At 38.6% G+C, this 12,941-nt stretch overlaps 1 pseudogene; it reads right to left on the reverse strand.

Moving 5' to 3' along the window:
* Positions 1-974: 974 nt before the first annotated feature.
* LOC102747347 (mitochondrial import inner membrane translocase subunit Tim17-A pseudogene) lies at positions 975-1,489 on the reverse strand (annotated as a pseudogene).
* Between the last annotated feature and the right edge of the window lie 11,452 nt (positions 1,490-12,941).

Consider the following 12,941-nt stretch of genomic DNA (forward strand, 5'->3'; position numbering starts at 1 on the left):
ATATGTTAATTAACTGACACACTTCATAAGTGAATATGTGTGGTGTGGTTGGGGAAACACCAGATTGAAGCATAGGAAATTTGTTCAACACACAAATAGGGATGTTAATTGCTAATAATTTAGACATTATAAATTGGAATTTGACTCTTGGAAAAGGACACACACTAAAAATATTTGTAGTTTTTACACTTACCCTATTCATTTGATTAACCAGAGGGAATAAAGTACCCAATGTGCCATCTTGAACCATTATTACCCTGATATGTAGCAAGAAGCTACATGTTCCTCCTTTCTATATTTAGAATGACACTATGGCACTATCTGACTACCCAAATATCTATTCTCCCCTTCTTTCTTTTTTTTTTTTCCAGGAGTTTTTTATTGTTTGACTTACAGAATACACAAAACCAGGCAGAGAAGTCCCCAAGGAAATGAGGGTCACGTTTCATTGTTGTTTGCCCTCTGGTCCTTCATCTTCTAAGCATTTATTAGATTTTCTTTTAAAGATATCAGACATTTATTTTTATCACAAATGTAATCCAGATGTGAATAAATAAATTTATTATCCTCTAACATCTGCTTCTCCTCTCCTCCATGTTCCTTTATTTTTTTTATAAACTTTTTTAAAGATTTTTATTTATTTGACAGAGAGAGAGAGAGCACAAGCAGGGGGAGCGGCAGGCAGAGGGAGAGGGAGAAGCAGGCTCACCACAGAGCAGGGAGCCTGGCATGGAGCTCGATCCCAGGACCCTGGGATCATGACCTGAGCCGAAGGCAGAGGCTTAACCCACTGAGCCACCCAGGTGTCCCATCCCCCATGTTCCTTTAAATAGAAAAAAGAGCTAAGTGTCTCTTCAAAGCCTATTTGGCCATAGCTGTCCCACCTGTGGTTTTAAAAACAGACTCTAGCTTACCTTCTGAAATTCCTTCTTGAACTATAGCTCATTCGTCTAAAAAATCTTAGGAAAGAAGTCCTATGGATATTGTCAATAGTCTCCAGAAAGTGAGGATGGTAACTGTGCTGAAGGCAACAGAAAGGGGTCTTCGGCAAACTGAGGACCACTGGGAAATTGTGCAGAGGCAAATCTTGTCAATAAGATACCAGCACCTTCAATTAAAGCTAGGAGAATGCCACCCATTGCAGCTGACCCAACCATGACCCCTGGTCCATTTCTTGCTGCCAGTATGGCTCCTGTTAAGGCACCACTTGTGATGGAGTTCCAGGGATCTTCTTTCCCTCTAACTTGAACCATACTGCAGTCAATCATGGAAAATAAACCTCCCTAAACTGCAAAGCTACCTCCCAATTGCAGAGCCCTGGTTTTAATACCTGTCAAACTCCCTCACAGTCTGTGGTTTACTCCCACTGGAGAATTGCAAAAAACTTTGATTGCTTGAAAGATACCAGCACCTATGGTACCATCATAAAGACCCCACCACAATCATCCACAATTCACCAAGGGCGAGGCTCTCACGTGTACTACTCCATCTTGACCTCCCCTTCTTTCTTCATGATAAAATGCCTATATTGTTGGTGTATCATTGTGTCTAGCTAAATTCTATATCTACCATCCTTCCTTGAAATTAGATATGGTCATTGTCAATGAGATATCAACCAATGTTGTTAAGTGGAATCTCAGGAAACTTCTTTAAAAAATAGACTCTTCTGTATTTTCACCCTTCTTCCCTCTTCAAGCCTGAAATGTGAATGTGATGTCTAGAGACCTAGCAGCCATTTTGAAAAACAGAAGGTAAGAGCTAAGGATGGTAAAGCAGAAAGGTAGAAGGAATCTGAGTTTGGGATGACTTGATGAAACAGCCACATCTAGGAAGACTGCCCAGTTCTGCATGTCTTATGTGAGAGAGAAATAAACTCTGATCTTGTTTAAGTCACTCTTATTTCTGAAATATATTACTAACAGTCCAAAGCCATTTTAACTGGTAGAATACCTATATCCAAGTTAGATTTTGACTGGATGGTTCTCATGATAAGGCTGCTGGTGTGACACACAACTAGATGGCCACCACAGATTTGTGCTTCCCTTCCACAGTGTAGAGTTTTGCCACAAAGGGATTACGCAGGTAGTGACTAATGTTTTCTCATTCTTTACACCTAGGTATGGCCATGTGACTTATTCTCAATAACAAAATGTGAGCAGAAGTGATGTTTCCAGACCAGCAATGTTAAGAAGAGGATATGCCTAACCCACAATCTCTTCTGACTGTAAGCTAGATGCAGAGAATCAAACCAAGGACACTGAAGCCTAGGAGATAGCAGAGCTCCAGTCAGGCCTATCACTACAATGATGGAAGCTGCCAGCAATTAAGAATCTCGTGGAACTGTACATGAATGAGAAATAAGCATCTATTATGACTGAGCTATTAAATTTTTTGGTTCATTTGTTATAGCAGCCAGATTTACCTTAACTAACACAGAAATTAGTATTAGAAATATGATATTGATAGGACAAAAATCTAAAATATGTGAAGCTCAGTTAGTGATGAGGGGAAGCAGTTAAAGAAGCTAGTATCAAAAGCCAAATAAACACAGATTCAGTTCATGCAGCCATAACATATTTGGCAAAACTGTCTAACTGATGAGTTGGAAAGACCAGAGTCTACGAGTCAGTAGCTTTAGTGGAAATGGTTGGTAAGATTTGGCATGATAGTGTATGCTGACATTTACTTTCTGCTTTTAGCAAGTTATTATTAAAAAAAGATTGACATCTGGGAAGAACTGGCCAGCTTGTAGGCAGAAATGGAAGGTAATAGAGAAAATCCAAACATTTGGGACTTCTAAGGGTTACAGAAACTGACTGCAAGACCCCAACAGTAAGAGACAAGACTGAAAGATGTCTTTGGTACCAAAACTTATACCTAAAGCAACAATCCTTCAAGAATGCAGCATTATGGGGCACCTCGGTGGCTCATTTGGTTAAGTGTCTGCCTTCGCTCAGGTCATGATCCCAGGCTCAGCAGGGAGTCTGCTTATTCATCCACCTACACCCCCCCCCCCACTTGTGCTCTCTCTCTCACTCTCTCTCTTTCCCAAATAGGTAAATAAATAAAATCTTAAAAAAAAAAAAAAAGAATGCAGCATTCTCATTTACTGTTTCAAAAGGCCTCAATGTAGTCCCCATTAAGAGAGCAATAGGGGGCAAAGAAATGGAGAAATAGATTTAGGCTTCAGAATTCTGCCCTGGGTGCAGTTATAAGCACATTGAACTGCCTGGATGCAAATAGATCAGAAGCCTATTAAGTGTCACAATGAATTCATGACCACAAGGGGTCACAGAGATTATGGCCAAAGGGAGTTCTTTCTAGACAACATGCTTGGAATCCACTAAATGAACTGCTCTCCCACCACTATCAATGCCTGCCCTGCAGGATTTTGTCATTGCTATGGACAAATTGCTATGACTGCTGTGTTTCTTCATTTTTCTTGTCTGAATGGGCATTTTATCCTGTCCTTGGTCCACCATTATATATTGTAGAGCCGACAACTTTCTGCTTTATAGTCTATAAACCATGAGGAGTCACTTTTGGGTTTCATCAAGAGGACTGTGTACCACCTGGATGTAGTAAATTGGATGGGTCTTGGGAGGAATTGAGAATGCTCTATGTGTGGGAAGATGGGTGTTCTTGGAGTTTTGGTAGTTACATGATAGGCTAGAGAGAAATTGGATAGTTGTACAATAAGGTTCATTTTCTACAAAAATTCTTTTTCAGTCAAAGGGATAAGATTTTCTAGCTCTCTGTGTATCTAGGTGGGGTCATGTGACAAGAAACTTTAGGGATAAGACCCAGCAACCTATGGTTTAGTAAAACCTCCAGGTGATTCTGGTGACTGCTCAAACATGGGGGTCATTGCCTTAAGAGATAATGGAGCTCAGTTTCTAAAAAGCTGGAGTCCTTCTTTCCCCAAGGAGGAGAACCATATATTAATCAGGAACACCTATTTTGGACTTAACCTGAGTGAAAAGTAAAGTTCTTTCACAGTTGAGCCATCATACATTTGGGAATTTATCTGTTTCAACAGTTTAACTCGCTTGGAGAGATTGGAAAGGGACTAAGAACCAAACCCATCTACATCCAACCCACCCTGGACACTGAGAACTGAAACTATTTCACTTACCTTATTCTCTACATTACATAATTTTTTTTTTTTATTCCTCCATCTTCATTACTTTTCTGGGAGTTGCTTTCCCCAGCAAGCTTTGAGAGTTCATCACAGAACTTCCCAAAAGAAAGTCTCCAATAGAAGACATCAACAGGCAGTTTGTGCCCTACAATTCTTTGAAGCCCTAGCCTCAGCCCAGTCCTTATTGTTTCCACCAATCCTGACTGTTTTATTTGATCTTTACCCGATTCTAATCAAATCCCTGTATTGAAAGACCTATCTTAAGACAAACTTCAAATTCTCAATAAATTCTGGCCTGACCTTCCCCTCTTTGAGACCCTGCCAAAGCTCTGAGGAGGTGTGGTTCTTACCAAGCCAAGCAATAAACTCAGCTTTATCTTATCAACAGATTGTGTTGGTGATAGTTGGAAACCATCCCTGGACAGGACTAACAAAATACCACTATATCTATGAGTTGTTTAGTAAATAAAGTAAGTAAAATTAATGTAGATTAAGAGCATATAATAATTTTTGTGCTTACAACTAGAAGAATGAAATCATAACCTCTCATCCTCCCTAGACAGAGTATGACCTTGGCCAAGAATTTAGTCAAGAACTTACGAGTACTGATTTTACAGCCTCAGCTAGGTCTAATACAGCTAAGGGCGCAGGCGTAAAAGGTACAGTTTATGAGCTAACTAGGTTTTCTTTGTCTTCCTAGAATACCTGAGAGGTCAAATTTGAAAGCAGAGAGTGGAGAGGGGGGGATGAGGGAAAAGAACCAATACTGTTTATATTATATCTGTGCAGTAAATAATGCACAGGACAGATTTTATTGATTGAGAAGTGGCTTATAAATTATGACTCAGCAGGAAAATACTTCTCTTCCTCCTCAAGGGTTTACTGCACTACTTCTGAGAATTAAAATTTGTCCTTGGGAGATGGTATGATGAACATGATAATGTATTTGTGTATTTTATTCATTAGTTAGCCTGGACAGTCCAGAGAATAAAAGATATGTTCAACTTCCACTGGAGGAGAGATATCAAGAGAACTCGATTTTAAGTGACCCACAGATACTGACACTCTTCCTGAGATTGGAGCACCAGTCTTCCCTCACACCTATGCCCACCTGTTCTGACACTTGGAGAGCCACCACCAACTTTGGTTTTCAGGCCCTCTTCTCTGGAGTATAATTCCAATAACTCATACTTGAGCATTTAGACTGCTGAGAGAGAGGTGTGGATCTCCAGTAAGACCAATCCTTATGTGCTGGGACTAGAGTTTCTTGGAAAGTGGCAGGGGTGGGGGACATCTATGTATGACAGGGTTTAGAAGGAGATACTTTAACAGAGAAGAAAGAGATTCAAACAGGAAAGAGGAGGAGTCCCTGTGGAAGGTTTAGCTCCTTCAGCACTTATACCTAGGACTTCAGGAAGACTTTTCAGTGTATACTTCTGAATTTTTCCTCTCCTATGTGATAATTCCAAACATCTGGTGAGCATGGTGTATCCTCAGAAGCATGGGTAGTAGTCATATGAACAATATGGAACAAGGCAGAAAGGAAAGTCTGGCTGGCTCCTCATTCATGCTCCCTGCGCCTGTGTGGACAAAGCAGCATCCTATTCTAGAGCCCATGAGTTCCAGATGGTGACTGGCAGAAAAAAGGACAGAGCTGATAGGGGCAGGGAGCAGCTGCTGATGGGGGATAATTCAGGAGGACTTAAAAATGAGATCACTCCCTATAAATACATACTTACATACTTTAACTATTTGCAAGTATAATTTTGAATGAAAATTCAAAACGGTAGAAAAACGGGCTAGTGAATGAAGTACATATTCTAATGAAGATCAAATAAGAAATTATTATCTCTCACTCATTAAATTGGACATTATTCGTATATGATGATATGAGGGCTCCACAAAGTCTATAAAAATTTTTATAAAATTGTCCTTTTTACAAATTCATGGAAACTGAAAATAAATTAGTGGTTGCCTTGGGCTAAAGGTGGAAATGGGATTGACTCCAATTAGGCAGAGGGGTCTGCTGTGGGTGAAGAAAAAGCTCTAAAATGAGATTGTAGTGATGGATGCACAACTTCATAAACTTATTAAACTGAATTGTACACTTACAATAGGAGGATTTTGTAGAATGTAAATTATCCTTCAATGAAACTGTTTTTAACAAAACCCCAAATTGCCCTTTTCAGTTAAAAAGAATACTTACTTAGGGTACCTGGGTGGCTCAGTTGGTCAAGCATCTGCCTACGGCTCAAGTCATGATCTTGGGGTCCTGGAATCAAGCCCTGCTCAGCAGGGAGTCTGCTTCTCCTTCTCCGTCTGCCCCTCCTCCCTGCTCATGCTCTCTTTCTCCCCAATAAATAAATAAAATCTTAAAAAAAAAAAGGAATACTTACTTAAAATCCTCTCCTATGAACGTGCATCCTAAGTGCTGCCTGACCTTCAATCAGAGAATAAATTAAGAAAAAATAATTCCAGAGCATTCCATCTGAAGTGCCAAATTGATGACTTCACTGAAAATATAGTATACATCAACTTTTTAATTAATTAATAAAATCACACCTACTTTTGCCATTGGTTGTGACATATCTACTAATGTAGAAAATTGTTTTCAACTGTATGTGTACAATATATTGTTAAAGTTCCTCTAGAATAAACTGTTATTATCATTATGATTTTTTCATGCCTTGGAAAATAGCTAAAGCGGATGATATCTTTCTGTCTCAAAATTTTTCAGAGCAAATGATCTGAATTAGTTCTTGTTCATATTGCCTGACCTGAATCCCCTGGCTAAAGGTGACCAAAAAAACATGAGCAGAATTTGGAATTGGGTCTGAGAGAACCAGCCCATTTGTGGATAGCTGACATGTCAGCGGGTACATGGCAATCTGCCATGTGGATGGAGAAGTGAAGAAAGATAACTAAGAAAAGACGAAATCTGACCCACAGAGCCCACAGAGAAGAGATCAGAACAGGGCATACTGCCCAACCTCTCAATGACCCTTCAGCTCCCAGAGGCCTTGGCCCTTTTCTGAGGCCCAGCTGCATTTCTGCCCATGGTCTCCAGAGAACTCCTGTCTTTCTGTTTTATGTTACTTAACTAAGACAGAAACATAATTATGTGTATAGGAACACAACTGGGAGGATAGTCACCCAAGTGGCAACACTGGTTCCATCTGGGTAGTGGAATTGCTGGTGATGTTTATCTCCTTCTTATGCTTGTATATAATTTAAAATTATCATTTTGTAGTAAGGTTACTTTTTTTTTTTTAAAGATTTTATTTATTTATTCATGATAGAGAGAGAGAGAAACAGAAGGAGAAGCAGGCTCCCAAGGAGCAGGGAGCCCGATGCGGGACTCGATCCCAGGACCCTGGGATCATGACCTGAGCCGAAGGCAGACGCTTAACCATCTGAGCCACCCAGGCGCCCGTAAGGTTACTTTTTTATTGTAGTAAAATACATATAACATAAACTTCACTGTTTTAACCACGTGACAGTGAAAATTCAGTGGCATTTAGTGTGTTCAAGATGCCGTGCAACCATCACCCCTATCTAGCTCCAGAACGTTTTCATCACTCCAAAAGGAAACCCGGTATTCATGAAGCAGCTACTCTTCATTCCCCCTTTCTCCCTAGACCTCGGCAACTGCTAATCTGCTTTCTGTCTCTATGGTTTTGCCCATTCTTGAAGGTTACAATCATTTTTTTTTTTAAGTTTAACATGCATAAAACAATAGCAGACCCCCTGATGGTCGGCAGCTCCCTTGCTGACCTACACTGGAGTGCTTCTGACATCTGCAAGCACTGCTGTGGAAATATCTGATCTCTTACAACACTAAATCTGTATTAGGCAATACATTTCAAATTTCTCTTAATTAAAAGTCATAAAGTGAATGAATATTATAAATAACTTAGTTTAAGCACTTATATTTTCTTTCCTTTTTTTTTAAGTAGGCTCCATGCCCAGCATGGAAACCAACACAGAGCTTGAACTCATGACCCTGAGATCAAGACCTGAGCTGTGATCAAGAGTCAGAGGCTTAACCGACAGAGCCACCCAGGTGCGCCTAAGCACGGATATTTTCAAATGTACACATGCCAAAGTAAGAAAAATTATGTCCTAAATATAACCTCTCTGGCTCTTTTTGAATGATCCTTGTCCTTACTGCCAATATTTGTGTGGCTTTCATGGAGTGGAAGTGTGATGATTAATAGGCTTAATGATATTGTCTTTTTTTCTGTGTCTGGACTTAAAAACTATATGACAAACATTTTTACTATTATTTGGAGATTCTAAGAATTTTCTCCAGTTTAGTAGATTAAGTGAAAGGAATATGTAGGGCAATATATAAATTTCAAGGATAAGAAAATAAAACTATTTCACAAAATTTACAAGAGGCAAAACAAACCGAAACTTTTTTTTAAGATTTTATTTATTTATTTGACAGAGAGAGAGAGAGAGTGAGCACAAGCAGAGGGAGTGGCAGGGAGAGGGAGAGGGAGAAGCAGGCTCCCCGCTGAGCAGGGAGCCTGATGTGAGGCTTTATCCCAAGAACCTGGGATCGTGACCTGAGCCGAAGGCAGCCACTTAACAGACTGAGCCACCCAGGCACCCCTAAACAAACCACAACTTTAAAATAAAAATTAAACCAAAGAACTTCATAAAGAGACATGCCAATGATCAAGACTTATTATATGACACTAATTCTTCTAGTGTCATAGAAGAGAAAGAGAATTTATGGATGTAAGTAGACACTACCACAGCTGTAACTTTGAAATATGGTCTTCATGCTAGAAACTCTCAAAACTCTGTTTAGCTACATAAAGATGCAGTAGACAATTATTGGTTTTGAAAAAGATTCAGTAGCTTTGCACATCAATTTGTAATGATGAATCAGAAAAATGCTGATTTATTTAAAAACAATCCAGCTTTAAAAAACATTTATAAATGAAACTAGTACCTCCCTCATGATTGTATGAGGAGTAAATGAGATGGAGTGTGAAATTTGGCACTCAACGAATAGTTTTTAAAAGTGAAATTGACCCTCTTTGCAAGTCATTTCTTCACATTCTGTATAGCACTGAATACAGTTGACCCTTGAACAAGGTGGAAGTTCGAAAACCTGCATATAACATTTGGCTCCCTCAAAACCTTAACTGCTAATGTTGACCAGAAGCCTTATCAATAACATAGTCAATTAATACATATTTTGTATATTATATGTATTAATACTGCATTCTTATGCTAAAGTAAGCTAGAGAAAAAAGTTATTAAGAAAATGATAAGGAAGAAAAAATACAGTACTGTACTATATTTACTGAAAAAAATCTGCACATAAGTGGACCCATGCCATTCAAACCCGTGTTGTCCAAGGCTCAACTGTACAATACTCTTCAGTGAACACATGTGAGTTAATTATATAAAGTGTGCCAGAAAAGTATGTAGTAATATACAATGTGTCATATAATTGAAATTCTATATGGTGATAATACATTCTGCAATTAGGAATGATTCTGATGTGTAAAATATTTTGCTGATTGTCTATCTAAAAATATATCCTTTCACTTGTTTTTTTTTTCAAGTTTTTATGGCAGTAAAATATATATAACATAAAATTTGCTGTTTTAATCATTTTTAAAATTTTGTCTTTTTTTTTAAAGATTTTATTTATTTTATAGAGAGTGAAAGAGAGAGAGAGAGAAAGAGAGAGAACAAGCAGGGGAAGCAGCAGAGGGAGAGGGAGAAACAGACTCCCCACTGAGCAGGGAGCCTGATGCGGGGCTCGATCCCAAGAACCTGGGATCATGACCTGAGCCAAAGGCAGATGTTTAACTGACTGAGCCACCCAGGTGCCTCTATTTTAATAATTTTTAAGTGTATAATTCAAGGGCATTAAGTACACTCACAATTTTGTGCAGTCATCAATACTATCCATGTCCAGATCTTTCTCATCAACCCAGAAAGGAACTGTGAACTCCATTCCCTCCTCCCCCAGCCTCTGGTAACTTCTATTCTGCTTATTGTCTTTAAGAATTTGCCTATTCTAGGTATATTCTCATATAAGCAGAATCAACCTTTTATTTGCTTTTAACCAGAGGGGGGGAAAAATAACCACTGTCTTCAACTCTGCCTCCACTTTCCTCCATACTCAATGAATTGCCAAATCCTGGAGATCCTTATCTCCAGCATGTCTTCTGAATTTATTCCCTCCTTTCCATTCCTGCTTCCCTGGCCCTAGTTCAGACCTTGCTTGTTTCTTCTCACACCATTATAAAACCTTCCTCCCCAGGCCCCCTTCTTCAGTTTCCTCCCTCAGTCCTTTACAATTTCTGGAAGTGAGCTTCCTTAAGTATGAAACCAAGAGCTAAGGAGATATATATCTTTGGGTCCCTAGCATTTTGCAGTGTGCCCAGTACATGGCAAGTTCTCAGCCAACGTTTATTAAATCAAATGAAGCCAAGTTGAGTAAACTAATTGCCCTTGAGGAGATGACAGTGGAGTGGGGAAGACCAGAACATCAATAACTTAAATCCAATGTGATTATCCAAAATTAAAGTCTGGTGCAAATGGCACTAGAACAGATAAGGGATTGATTAAGTCCACTTATAAAGATGGACATCCAGAAAGCCTCAAAGAAGAAAGGATATATTAGCTGCTACTAGAAGAATATTATAGAACACACTTGTGTATTAAGGGTTATTCACACCCAACTGCATCCCCAGTAGATTGCAAACTCTTTGAGAATTTTATTCATCTTTGTGTTAATTACAAATGCAATTACTTATAACTTGAAAGCTTTGGGGATGGGCAACCCTGTCGGGACCCCTCTCACTCTTGAGAGCTTTTTCTGTATCTTCACTTAATAAACTTCTATTTACTCGAAAAAGAAAAAAAAAGAAAAAGAAAGCTTCGGGCATTTTTGTTTACTGTCTTCCTCCTAGATGGTAAACTCCTTAAGCGTGAGGAATGTGTCTTAGGCACTATTGTCATCCCAGTGCCTGGCACATAGTAAGTGCTTAGTCAATATTTATTGAATAAATAAATGAATTTTGCAAGCCTTGCAGAAACCAGCAAGTGCTTTTTGTAACCTCATCTTTAGTCGGAAACCTTTCTGATGCATAAGAGGATTAAATTGCTTTGATGCTCCGATTTCACACATTGTAAGAGTTTACAGTCTCCCCTGAGTCCTGAGATTGAGGCAGGACTGGGACTCCTCCTTCCCTTGGCTGTCTCTGTCTCCCATGTCCTGGCTTCCTCACATGCAACACCACATTGGCCTGTGCTAACTTACACCTCTACCCCTTTTTCAGTGTATCACAACTCAAAAATCACTCACAGAGTAGTAATGGATTCTGGAGCTGGGGAAGAGAGAATGGGAAGTTATCGTTGAATGGGTACAGAGTTATCCATTGGGATAATGGGATATCCAGTGAGATCAGCAGACAGATAGTGGTGAGGGCTGCACAATGTCCCAATATTAGCTGTCTCCCTAGAAGGGATTCTAGAGCCACATGATTGAAGTAATAACATTTTCCTTCTTTAAAAAATTATTATTGAAGTACAGTTCACATACAATGTTATACTAGTTTCAGGGGTACAACATAATAATACACAATCCTATACATTACTCAATGCTCACCATCTGTTACCATATAAGTAATAACATTTTCTTCACTTGGTTACATCGTATATACTACTTCGAATTTTTTTACATTTGTTTTTATCGATATTTTACTTGCTGTTTTGTTTCCTCTGTTGCTATTGTTTTATTATTACCAGCAATATTTTATTTTAAAATCAACTTTAATGAGATATAATTGCATACAATAAAATTCAGATTTGTGACTTTTGACAACAGTATACATCTACCTAACTACCATCCCGGTGAACACAACACATTCCATCCTTCCAGAAAGTTCTCTTGTGCCCCTTAGCTAAAGAGTTTCTAAATTCAAAGTAGTACAACAGCAAAGATGTAATGCTTTGAATTTAGAAACTCTCTAGCTAAAGAGAAAAGATTCCAAAGATTTCTTACCAACAGTTTTTGCCCTATCTTCAGCAATTCCCAAGCTTTCAATCTCCAGAGAACATCGTGCCTGGAAGATTTGGCAAGTGCTTGACCACACTTTGTGCCACATGGCTGACTTGCAGCAACAGGTGGGAAAGTGATCTAATATAACCCAGTGGCAAAAACAAAGAACAACAAAACAAAACAAAAAACCAAAGCAAAAAAGAAGGAAGAAGGGAGGGAGAGAAGGAGAGAGTAGAAAAACAAACAATCATGGTTTAGAAAGGACAATGCAAATTGGTTATAAATAACACACCCAGATACTTTTTTCTAAAACCTAACTCCAATGAAGCATCATAAATTCTGCAGTTATCACCATTTTAACATTGAGCTTTTTGCTTCCCGTAAGCAAGGATATATATGTCTGAGAATCAATATCATCAGGATAATGTAATATAAAATGTTGTCTGTAACATCATGTAATATTCATGGATTCATGAATGTAATATTCATATTCACTTCGTGTAGTGAAAATTTAAACTAAGCATTATCATGATAGCCTTAATGAAAATTACTTTGACAAAGAATTTCTCTATTAGAATCATAGAAAATTCAATGCCATTCTTGAAATGTCCAATTGTGGCCAACCTTTTTTTAAAAAAAATTTTTATTGTTATGTTAATCCCCATACATTACATCATTAGTTTTAGATGTAGTGTTCCATGATTCATTGTTTGTGCATAACACCCAGTGCTCCATGCAGAATGTGCCCTCTTTAATACCCATCAC

This window comes from Leptonychotes weddellii, chromosome 14, assembly GCF_054177405.1.
Source record: "Leptonychotes weddellii isolate Sample4059 chromosome 14, ASM5417740v2, whole genome shotgun sequence".
Taxonomy (NCBI): domain Eukaryota; kingdom Metazoa; phylum Chordata; class Mammalia; order Carnivora; family Phocidae; genus Leptonychotes; species Leptonychotes weddellii.